At 41.9% G+C, this 12550-nt stretch overlaps 1 protein-coding gene across 1 annotated transcript in view; it reads right to left on the bottom strand.

Moving 5' to 3' along the window:
* Window positions 1-12550, bottom strand: part of DSTYK (dual serine/threonine and tyrosine protein kinase) — a 65038-nt gene that overhangs the window by 51116 nt on the left and 1372 nt on the right. The gene's annotated exons all lie outside the window — the stretch shown is intronic.

The raw sequence follows: 12550 nt of genomic DNA, 5'->3' as shown, positions 1-12550 counted from the left end.
GCATTTGCAGCTGCAGCTTCACTCATAAGCACTGTGAACAAAGTATGAGATGGACACCCATAGAGCAACTAGTTATGCTACAGAATACAAAAGAACAAGGACAAATAATTAAGTTTGGGATTCTGCTACTATGAGCACTGAGCAGCAAAAACATATTGAACAGTCACTTATCAGCTATATTCAGGCATCATACATTCACTGTGAGAATGAGCATGGTTTATGCACTCCCTGCTCCATGTGTGCACAGTGCTAAGCAACAGAACTTTCTAGCGCAGGATACCTTTTATCTAGTAACTACTTGTTGCAATGGCCAAATCTGGCTCCTGTAATTGGGGTTGGCTTCCTATGCACAAAGTAAAATTCTCCACCATGATTGAACTGTGGCTTACAATTAGTACATTATACTAATAAAATGATGAAGGATGATTTTTTTCAGAAGTTTATTTTACATATTTAATTGTCAATTCCTCCTATATGTCGAGTTAGTCATAGTCTCTCTTTAAAAGCTTATCCTGAGCCTTGCAAAGATCTTTCCCAATACTCTGCTAGACAAAAGTTTTGCTGCTAAATTCTTTACTAAATCCACTGCTTATTTAATAAGATTTGTAATCTTCTTTGAACAGTTTTCTTACCAACTCATTCATTTATATCCCAATTTAAATTGTTCCTGCCAACATCGAGGAAGTGGAAAAGAATGAGAAAAATTTAGTTTTTCTAAAAACAAAAATAGTTACCTATAAACAGAAGGAATAACTTACTAAATGTCTGCACTTGGCTAACAATGTGACCCTATAGAGTTGTATTGTATCTGTGGGGAGAGGGCAGCTCTTCTATGGGCCCATGTGAAGGTGCCATACACAGACAGGAAAGCAAAATGCAACTCCTTCAAGTTCTTTTGGCACTAATAGCCTTAGGGAAGAAGAGCACCTGCCTCCTCTGGGTAGGAGGAATGTCCAAGGAAAGAGCACACAGCTCTTGCGAGCCCTCCAGGAATGTTGCTATGATGCTTGAAGAAAAGCAACAAAGCCGGGTTTCACTGCTTTCCCTAGGAGAGTTTATCAATAACCCAAAACTTGGAGTTTACCAATAACCCAAAATTCTAATCTCTTGACAGAACCTAACAAAAGCAGAACTCAAGTCATAATGGAACAACAGGACAAAGAAATTGAACGGAGGAAATCCTCTCATCCCCAGCACCATGTCATGACAGTGATTTTTTCGATAAGCCACTTTAGGATGCTGACCATACTAAGAGTACTTTGTCAGTGCCTAAAAAGAAAATGCCCTGACCTGGATAGCCCACGCTAGGCCAATCTCATCAGATCTCAGAAGCTAAGCAGGGTGCGCCCTGGCTAGTATTTGGATGGGAGACCTCCAAGAAACACCAGGGTAGTGATGCGGAGGCAGGCAATGGTAAACCACCTCTGAATGTCTCCTGCTCTGAAAATCCTACTGGGTTGTCTTAAGTCAGCTGTGACTGGATGGCACTTTCAACAACCAAAAAGAAAAAGTTTTAACCACTGATGTTGTACATTCCCAAATCAAAATAGCACTTCAAGGGTTATGCCCTTACTGGTTGGTGAAAGCCTCCAGGGAAGTGGTAGGAGGAGCCTTGGGAGACATTATAAATCTCACTCTCCTAGGGCGCTTTCCCTAGCTCCCTCAGGAAGGCAGTTTTGACACGCCTCCTGAAAAAGTCATTGTTAGATGAGAGGGACCTAGCCAATAACCACTCAGTATCTAATCTTCCACTCTGGGAAAGTTGATTGAACGAGCAGTGGCTGAACAGCTCCAGGAATTCTTAGATGAACCACCTACCCAAGATCCCTTCCAAACCAGGTTCCAGCCAGGGTTCGGGACTGAGACAGCTCTGGTTGATGATCTCCAGTTACAGCTTGATGCAGGCGGGATGCCGCTACTGATCCTGTTGAATCTGTCTGGTGCCTTTGATACAACAGACCATTTGAGCCTGGCCAACCACCTAGCCTCCCTAGGTGTGAGGTGTATGGCCTTGAGCTGGTTTTCATCATTCCTCCAGGGCTGGTCCCAGAGGATAATCACAAGTGGAGTGAGGTCGTCACCATGGGCCCTAACCTGTAGAGTTCCACAGGAGTCGATTCTCTCTCAAATATTATTTCACATCTAGCCAATTACCGCCCTTTGGCGGAGATAGTAAGGAGGTCTGGAGTGGGATGCCATCAGTATGCAGATGACACCCAGCTCTACCTCTTAATTAAGGGGCAACTGGTAGCCAGAATTCCAGTCTTGGCTTGCCTGAATGCCGTGATGGAATGGCTAGGTGTAGTAACAGTTTGGTGTAGAGCCAGTTTGGTGTAGTGGTTAAGTGTGCGGACTCTAATCTGGGAGAACCGGGTTTGATTCCCCACTCCTTCACTTGCACCTGCTGATGTGACCTTGGGTCAGTCACAAGCTCTGGCACAGCTGTCCTTGAAAAAGAGCAGTTTGTGCCAGAGCTCTCTCAGCCCCACCCACCTCACAGGGTGTCTGTTGTGGGGAGGGGAAGGGAAAGGCATTTGTAAGCCACTCTGAGACTCCAAGTGAAGGGCGGGGTATAAATCCAATCTCTTCTTCTTCTTCTAGGTGAGAGTTGGTTGATGCTAAATCCATCTAAGGGCTCTTCCACGTTCTCATTTTTGTCACTCATTTGTCCCTATTGCTTTGGGTCCCCCCCCCCTTTTCCACATGTGTTTTGCTCCCTCTGGGACTACTAGAGAGAGCAAAACACATTGGGGGGAAAAAACGTGAAGCAATAGGAACACACAAGTGATGAAAATGAGAATGCAGAAGAGTCCTAAAACAGAGATTATGTGACTGGGGAAGCCTCAACCACTGGGGTGGCCACTTCTACTGATCCTTGATGGGGTCTGTCTTTCTACAGTTGACTCAGTCAGGAATTTGGGTGTATGGCTAGATTCCTTGCTCTCCACTGACAAATATGTGTTCTTGATGACAAAGACTGCATTTTACCATCTACGCCGGGCCCACCAACTAACTCCCAATTTGTCTCGGGAGGACCTTGCCACAGTAATTCACAGTCACCTCAAGACTAGACTACTGTAATGTGCTCAATGCAGGGCTACCTTTGAAGACACTATGGAAGCTACAAGTGGTCCAGAACACAGCTGCCAGATTGCCAACAGGAGTGTCCTGTTCAGCACATAGAACACCTATCCAACAGCAGCTGCACTGGTTCCTAATAAATATACTTCATTAGTATTAGTATGGTATACTTCAGCTGTGCCTTCACCATCCACGCATCCTACCCTCCTTGATAGTGGACAGATTTTAATGGGGAAAGATTTGTAACCATTTTATATTTTTAAAGATTATTTATTATATCTTCGTATTGTTCTTATTGGTGTATTTTAAATGTGAGCCGTCCTGAGTCCCATTCAAAGGAGAGGAAGCAGGATAGAAATTTGATAAATAAATAATAGGCACAAAAACTTTAAAATAAATAATTGCATTACACACCAAAAACAGGACTCTGTGTTTTATTCCTCTGGTCCAATTCAAGACAACATTTTTAATATTCTTCGCTCTCAAACTGCATGCCAAACTGCTTCACAATTACATTTTGCTCTGCAGCAAAACAAATACAGCAAAAACCACACAATGAATGGCAGAACTTATTCTGCAGAATACTATTAAGATGACAAGGGCCCCCAGTCTCACCCACAGTCACGCTAGCAGCCATGTTTTGCTGCAGAACCAGAAAATCAACATTTTAAATGAAGATGAAGTAAGACACAGTGTAGTAGAGCTATAAGCCCTCAGCAACTTCAACTGCTATGTGTTTTCTTCTACGCAGGTCATGCCTAAAGCACAGGCAGAACATTTAATTATACCATCACTTCAGTGGGTTATGATCAATATTATTTGTTGAGTCAGTGTAATATTAGTAATATTAGTAATAGCAAGATAATAGGTGCAAGGGTGTTGACTGACTTTATTAACTTATTTATACCCTGTCTTTCTCCCCAGTGGGGCTCCAAAGCAACTTACATCATTCTCCTCTCCTCCATTTTATCCTCACAACAACCCTGTAAGGGAGGCTAGGCTAAGAGCATGTGGCTGGCCCAAGGTCATCCAACAAGCTTCCATGGCAGAATGGGGATTCAAACCCAGGTCCCCCAGATCCTAGTCTGACAAGCTACCCACTACACAACGCTGGCTCTTAATAAGGGGCTCTGATAACATTTGGCCATTTAGCAACATAACAGCAAGAAGTCATCCGTGCTGTAATGAGTGATCGAATTTTTCTGCACAATATTCTTATGCTGCAAGTATATTTTCTTGGGATTCATGTATAAAGGGAACCATAACACAGACATCAAACATGTCTCCAGACAGTTCACTGTCGCTAATTAATACTCATGAATATTTTAATGGTACCAACTATTTCTATTATACATCTGTTGCTTTGCCAGCAAAGCCCTTAAAACCTACAGAACAAACCCACAGAGAAATCTTCACATTACGGTCAAAATGTTTAAAAGATGAAGTTAAACAAGACATGTCTATTTTCCTTGACACTGTGACCAATGCTCCCTCTAAGCTGTGGAGCCTTGTGAGCAAAAATTCTACCTTGTGAGCTCCTGGCATTAAAGCTGTGAGCGAGCAATTTGGCTACTGCATAAAATCAGTTTGCTCTGGAGCCCTCCTTCCTGAGCTAAGGCAAAAAACGTGTGAGCTGGAGGCTAAAAAACTGTGAGCTAACTCACACAAACTCAGCTTAGAGGGAACACTGACTGTGACAGTTTTAGCAGGCTGAACAGCTGGGAAGTTACTGAAAAGCTAGTCTCAAAGTAGTTTGGAAAAGGACTTTTGATGACAGCTAAATGCTACTGTCATGCTCCGGGTTTCCCCCAAGCCCTGTAAATACAGTCACTGTGTTGGGACTTGAGAAGGAAGCGAACACCTCAGATATGGAAGGGCTGGAGGTTGCGTCACGCCCCAGGCACCTCCCTCAGATCGATCACCTCTCCTGCTTCTCTCTGGCTTAGCTGGGTGATCGTCTCTGAAATGCTCCCTGGCATTCTTCCGCTTCCTTCCTTTTATCTGTCCTCCACACCCCTAGTGACACACCCCTTTCTGTTACTACTGAGCCCATTGCCTCTTCCACCTACCCATTACCGTGCTCTCCACTCCCTTGGGTGCTTCCCCTTTTGGTTCCGCCTCCCTGTATATCCCCGTGTCTCTAGCCTTGAGCGGGGACGTGCAGGGGAGTGCCTACTTCCGTTAAGGACAAAGGGGCCGACGCCCGCTGTTTCGGCGTCTTCAGCTCTGGGGGGGTAAGGCTGGGACCCTCCAACTAACTCTTCCTCTCAAACGGGCCCGCCCCCCTTGAGTCAGTGGCTGAGGAACGGTGTCCGTGCCGGACCGTTCCTCCAGCCCCGTCTCCTCCTGGTTTCTCCTGTGTCTTTGGGGTCACGGAGGGAGGGGGTTGGAGTCTTGAGAGTCTCCTGGACTGCTTCCCAAGGCTCGGGGTCTGTCACCTCCGTCCTCCATCAAACCTGCTGCCCCGGGAGCTTTGTTGCCTGGGGTTTGCTGAGAGCCCGGCCCGAGTAGCTACAAGAGTTCTTATATCAAAAAGACTAACTGGAGGAAGCATTCTGCATCAGTTGAAAACAGCCATGTGATCAGTCCTTCAAAAGAATCCAAACACATGGATCCCAATTATGCTGTTCCCAAGAGGAAACAAGCTAATTGATCTAAAAATAACAACAAAAGCATTACAGTGCTATCTGCTACAAGTCAAACACAGTCATAGAATATTTGGTGTGAGAGAAATTCTTGAGTCAGACAGTTTTTCTTCAAAGCAGTTATGAAAATTTTTGATATAAATTCTTAAGCGTAGATAGATACACATTAAAGATTTCAATTCTGCCCATATTAAAAATGGGTTCTACTATAAAATCACACTGCTCTGCACAGTTGAAACATAGAAAAAAGAGTGCACACTGACAAGCTCAGAGCGAACAAAATCATGAGGAAGACTAGAATCTAAGCAGAGATTAAGGTCCCCTGAATGAAGAATTCTTTGTAACAAAGTCTGTAAGTTGTATATTAACTCTTGAGTCTTCCCACAGATATACCTACTAATGAATACAAAGTCTACCCAAATAAGAAAAAGCCCGCTAAAACAGGATGGAAGAGACCACTTCTTGATTCTCTGGTACAAGCAAGTTCCAACTGCTACGCAAAGGACCATAAACGAAGCAGGAATTGGCATCAGTGGCACATTAGGTCAATATTCACAAGCTCTTCCAAGGAAAATTATTTTTAATTTCTTTAGTTTCTCTGCCCAGTAAAGTATCTCCTTCAACCTTCCATTTATCTTTTACAGTTGTATCTTAAAAGTATATAAATTAAAGAGAAAACAACCGAAATGTGCTCTGCTCCAACTGAGCAACTTTACAGATTCCTTTACTAATTAACCAATACATCCATTAAGAATCAACATGGCCAGCACTGACTTACGTAAGCCCAACCACAAATATGCAGGGAATGTGAATGTATCTCAGCATTTCACAAATCTAGCAGCATAGACCTACGCAGTTCAGATATACTCAAACTCTTTATGGGGGGAAAAGTGTAACTTTTAAGGGAAAGACCATTTTTCCAACAGGAAGTTGGAAACACCAGTTTGTGAAAAATACTGGGTCTTAGAAAAACTGTTATTATATACAAAGGGCTTGTCCACACACAACTTTAATACTACGGTTCTCAAATCAATCATGACCCATCCTAAAACATCACACTATTCATAAATATAACTACTCATTGGAAAAGGAAACTTTTACTTGTGTTGCATGAAGTTAAAGTATATTCCATAGTTATTCCATGAAAAAGTATATTCCATGTTAAAGTATACTCCACAGTACAATTACAATACCTACTAACAGCTGTTGCTTCACTCGTCTTCACTGCCATAGCATCTTCTAGCATAACCACTCCTTTATTTTCTTCACTACGAGAACTTATTTTTTCCAGAGTATGGAGCACTGAAGAGGTATGAAAATTTCATTTGATAAGCCAATTTTTAAACAATCACAATTTTTAGTTGTTTAAACATTAACAAGTTCACAATCTAGCCCCCATACACACCAGCTTCGCTACTGATTTTTAAAAGAAAAATTAACTTGTTAATGTACTCTCATATCAGTCTTGAGTGAAGATGATTAACAGTAAGGCCAGCATTCCACAAGCAGAGATGATTCTAAAAGGCACAGGTAACTCTGCCAGTTTTCCACACCTTGGAAACATTTAACTTTTATAGAACTATATAAACAAATGCTCACTGTTTAAACATTTAATGTTTTACATCCCTAGCACTAAGATGTGCCAAGACGGACAAACCCCAGCATCAGAGAAGAAGTAAGCACATCAGGTTTGTACAATATGTTGACTTCAGTAGAAGTTGTACACCAGCCCACTGCCTGCAGCTATCTCAGAGATAATAGATAAGGCACTGAGAAGGGTTTTCTGTTTCACATTAATTACAAAGCCTGAACTTTTAGAATCTGAAAGACTATAAATTAATAACGCCACAAACACACTGCAAAACTGACAGACGGGAGTTGCATTTTAACTAGAGGATCAGTGCTGTGAAGGTTTGTTCCAAGGGCCTAAGCCATTTAAATTGTAAACTGTGATCAGAACAGAAGCATGTCAATAACCTACAGTACTCGAATATGGTGCTTCTCCCATGAGAATCCATCATTAAATAGAAGTCAGACCCCACCAGTTTCCCAAGTGGCTAACCATTACCTCAGTCATATTCTGTCAACAGGTTTCTATACCACAAAATACTGTATAGTAAAGCACATCTATGTAAAACTCTTAAACTCGCATGAACATTCAACTAACAGAATCAGCAAGCCTGATAAGCATTGCATTTGATTACTATTAGCAGTGAATTCAAGCATACTGGATTAGCTTGGATGTCCAGAGTGTAACTAACAAGGAAGGAATCTGCCAATACTAGAAATTGATCAAGGATACTGATTACATTCTCTTGAAGCATCCCCTCTCTAGATCAAGGGGCTTTAAGTTTGAGAAAATTTTATTTAATTTTCTTACATATTACTTGCTCTGCACATAACTCAATGTACCAAGCCTTATCATCTTTATCGCTTTCACCCAGTCCTCAGATTTTGATATTGTGTTGCCTAGAACTTATCTTGCCTTAGTGTGCAATTTATAGGGCAGTTAAGTAAGTCATGAATTTTTGGTTTATCATCTCAATTTTAGCCAATTGATACTTACATTATACAGACTCTCAATGAAGAAACCTTAGTAGCATTTGAAACAAACAATGAAGGGCAAGAGAATTTACAATTTGCTCAACACTAGCACTAATTTCTAAAAGAAAAGCCATCTTTCACACTTAAAATTTGGAAGTTCCTTATCCCTTTAGCACATCAAACTGGCCTTTCAACATCAAACAAGCTGATGGCCAGCCTGTGTCAAGAACATCCAGATAAGGAGTTTTGATATCCCCCCCCCCAACAGTTTAAAGCAGGCTGGGAAGAGGAATGTAAAATGGAGAAAGCAGCAGAGGGAAAGGGTGAAAGACACCATCTCTCTGTTTTCAGGGTATATGCTTTTGAGAGTCAAAGTTCTCTTCATTAGGTATCTGATGAAGAGAGCTTTGACTCTTGAGTGGAAATCATGTTGGTCTTTAAGGCGCTACTGGACTCAAATCTTGCTCCTAGTTATGACTAACACAGCTATCCACCCTTAAACTACCTTCCCATAGTATCACCATTCCAATTTGCAGCACTCAATAATTGCTTTAAAGTACTGACCAAAATGTTGGTGATTCAACAATAGAGCTCTTGCAGCTCATCAGTATCAGCCCAAATGCTGAGCCTACATGAAGACCATTTTTGACATGACATTTTAACTACGCAAGCACAGGAGAAGACAATGTATAGTGTTATATGTGAAGTCACCATAAATGCTTATTTTGCCACCTGTGCATATGATGAAGTTTTCGACGATGTGTGCATTATTATTACACCATTGTATATGTGTTTTCCTCTTGCTACCATGTAGGTGAAGTACATTGTATGAAGCAGCCTTGCATGAAGCCGAGTGAAGACAAATTCCTACAAGACACACTGAACTGCTCCAACTGACTTTCATTTTATTATATGTAGACCTAAGCACATTAATGACTGTGTCTCCTCTAGTCTAGAGCAGCTACAGACATCAGTCATGAAATTTAGAGTACTTTCCATTTGAGTACATTTCTACAAGAACCTATCTACAAAACAAAACCTGTAGTTTTTATTAAAGAGGCATCATGTGGACACTTAAGAGGCAAGTGCTCCAGGACAATTCTTGATCCACAAGAGAAAATGTCATTGAATCTCTTAAATTAGGAAGTGCTTGATGAAATACACATAAAGTGGACATGAATGATAAAGCCTTGCGTAGCCATTTTTTCCTGAAAAGTAATCTTAGATCTCCATTCATTTACATAGTTTAAAAAGACATTTTGCCTATTTGCCTTATAATTGTTTGCCTATTAAAAGGCATCTTATCTTTATATTATGAAGATAAATTATGTTGCACAAAAAAAAAATCTTGAGGATTTCTCCACTAGTTAACAATTTTATTATAGTTACAGCTTGTCCGAAATGCTGTTTACACACAAAAAAAAGCTTCTATCTAAAGGAATTCTTTAAACTTCACTTAGTTTGGAAGACAGCTCTCTACCTTGATTCAACTGATCTGGCCACATTATGGACACGAAGGCTAGAATATTGTAATGCATTCTATATGGGTCTTCATAAACTTCATAAAAACTAGCTGAACCACTTATTTTCAGGATTTTTCAGACTTCAATCGAAACACTTAAAGATATTATACAAGTACACCCACAATATCGTGGCTGTTCATTTATTTGAAACCTAGAGCAAACAACAATGAAATTACTTGCTCACAAATTAAGCACTTTCATGATTCAACAAATGAAACAGGTCTGATGCTGCAGGTTATGCAGTCAACAAACTGGCTATATAAACTACAGTTTATAATTCTAAAAAAAACATTTCCAAGTAAAAAAATGTTTTCCAGAACATAGCCTTGGGAGGAGTTCGCAATGTTCCCTCTAAGCTGTAGAGTCTTGTGAGCAAAATTTCTACTTTGTGAGCTACCAGCATTAAAGTTGTGAGCAAGCAATTTGGCTGCTGCATAAATTAGTCTGCACTGGAGCCATCCTTCCTGAGCTGAGACAAAAATCTGTGAGCCAGAGGCTAAAAAACTATGAGCTAGCTCACACAAACTCAGCTTAGCGGGAACACTGGTTACAAGTACTGCATTTCCTTCATATGAATAACCAAATTCACATATGCCAGTCCTCTGGCTCTCACATGTTTACAACCATGCTAAGAAAGCACTGTGTAGACTGGCATACACTTGACAGGCAGTTTACACAGAAAAGCACTACCACAATCACAGGAATCATTGCAATCACTTCTAGTTCACACTGTGCTTCTCCCATGAGACTGCAGATACACACATCCTTGATACAATCACATGTAGGAAATTCAGCAGCATGACTATATGTGAATCAGTCATAATCTTCAGATATGTGAATCAGTCAAAATCTTCATAATCTTACAGATTTTCAGTAAAATGAAAGACAACTACGGGGGAGAGGGAATCCTAAATTCCCATTGCTATACATCTGCAAATCCAATAAAATTATTTGCAAATTAAAAACATTTCAAATATTACACTAGTTAATAATAATCTGCAGTGTGCTAACAGAAATCCTCCAATATACCCTGGAAATAATAAAAAGAAGAGATTTTATTTTAACATGCATGTAAGCAGCCTGGTCCTGGGCATGTTATAAATCCTATGAGTTCAATGGTAACCACTCTCAAAGAAGTGTGTATGAGACTGTGGTCCAAGCCTCATGCTATGCCCCAGTATTTCAAAATGTAATGCATTTTTATAAAGCCCAACTCAACAAATACATTTGAAAAGCTTTTAGATATCTCAAAACGTAACCTGTGGTGGGAAGATTCACAGAACTGATCAGGCTTTAATTCTCTTCTGTTCCTTAGATCAGGAAATCATTCAAACTATTTACACATTTAGCATAGATTCAGGGTTCAAAGCATGCAAAGTGAACCACTAGACTCTTGATGAGTCAGAGGTGATATGTCACGCATTCATTCAGATGCTCACCCCAATTTTAGCCATACTTTATTCCTCAACCCAAGGATCCACTTTGTTTCACTTCCTCTTTTACAAGCCCTACAATACACATCCAAACTATACACCACCTCCACTTATATTTATCAATTTATTCATTGCAGGATTCCACAATGTGTCCCAGCCCAAGAACTTCCGCCCTTTTCAGCTTCAACATTCTTCTCACCTACCCAGTATCCGATTAAAACAGGGCCCACAGTACTTCAGAGAACAGCAAGAAAAGAATGGGGGAAGACAACAAAATGCAGCATGCATACAGCAATAATCAACTGGAAGTTCAGCAGAGAACTGTTCAAGATTGCTAGCCACAAGACTACATATAGCCCACATATAAAATTCTAACAGCATCTTTACCTTCTGTCTGCTATTGCTTTTTTCGAGTCACCATATTAATGTGAAGACTACCCTGTATAAAGTCCTTTTGTATTTGTGGATTAAAGGACATGATAAAATAAGGTAGCACAAAGACATGATAGAACGATAAAATCTACACACCACAAGGTGGAAAAGGATGCATGCAAAAATAAACAGACTTGCCATTTGAACTACTATTCAAGCAAATTCCCCAGGAGTAGCCGTTTTACTCTGTAGCAGCAAAATAAACCCGGAGTAAAGGCTAACAAATCTTATGTTGCCATAAACTTTACTAATCTTTAAGATGCCAACTGACTTCTGTTGCATTCAAACTAAAACAAACCATCACAATACAAGACATACTTCCCATTTTGACCTGACATCTCAAGGGGGAGGGAGGTCCGGCCCGAGGTGTTTCTGCGCCCTAGGCGAGGTGCAGATGCCAACCTCCCGGTGGGGCCTGGAGACGTGTGGGGGGAAGGGAAACAAAGTTTCCCAAAAGTTGCAGCAGTGCGGGTTGCAGCATTGCTGAGCCCCCCCGCGCCTTCCTCCTGCCGTAACACCTTTCTCTCCTCCCTCCGCCCCCCGTATGCCAGCGCCTGGCGCGCACGGGAGGGCCACATCTCCTCTGCACCTCTGACCATGTTGGTGCCACCGGCCGGCCTGGAGGACGGGGGGGGGGAACTGGAGAGGGGGGTCTCCCGGGGGGGTCCGTCCCCGTGCGCCCGCACCCTCCTTCCCCCCACCGCTGCCACACTCACTGGCCTTGCCAGGCCGGGCGCTTGCTCCCTCCTGCCTGCTTTCATCACCTTCCTGCCTTTGCCGCTGGGGGGGGGCTCCCAGCAGCGGCAGCCTCCTCCTCCAAGCAGCCCTAACCCGCCACAGCAGCGCCGCCACCGGCTCCCCCACAGCTGGGCATTGCCGAGACACAACTGCC

Source organism: Gekko japonicus, unplaced genomic scaffold (genome assembly GCF_001447785.1).
Source record: "Gekko japonicus isolate JY-2015 unplaced genomic scaffold, Gekko_japonicus_V1.1 scaffold276, whole genome shotgun sequence".
Taxonomy (NCBI): domain Eukaryota; kingdom Metazoa; phylum Chordata; class Lepidosauria; order Squamata; family Gekkonidae; genus Gekko; species Gekko japonicus.
This window is presented reverse-complemented; position numbering and strand designations above follow the sequence as displayed.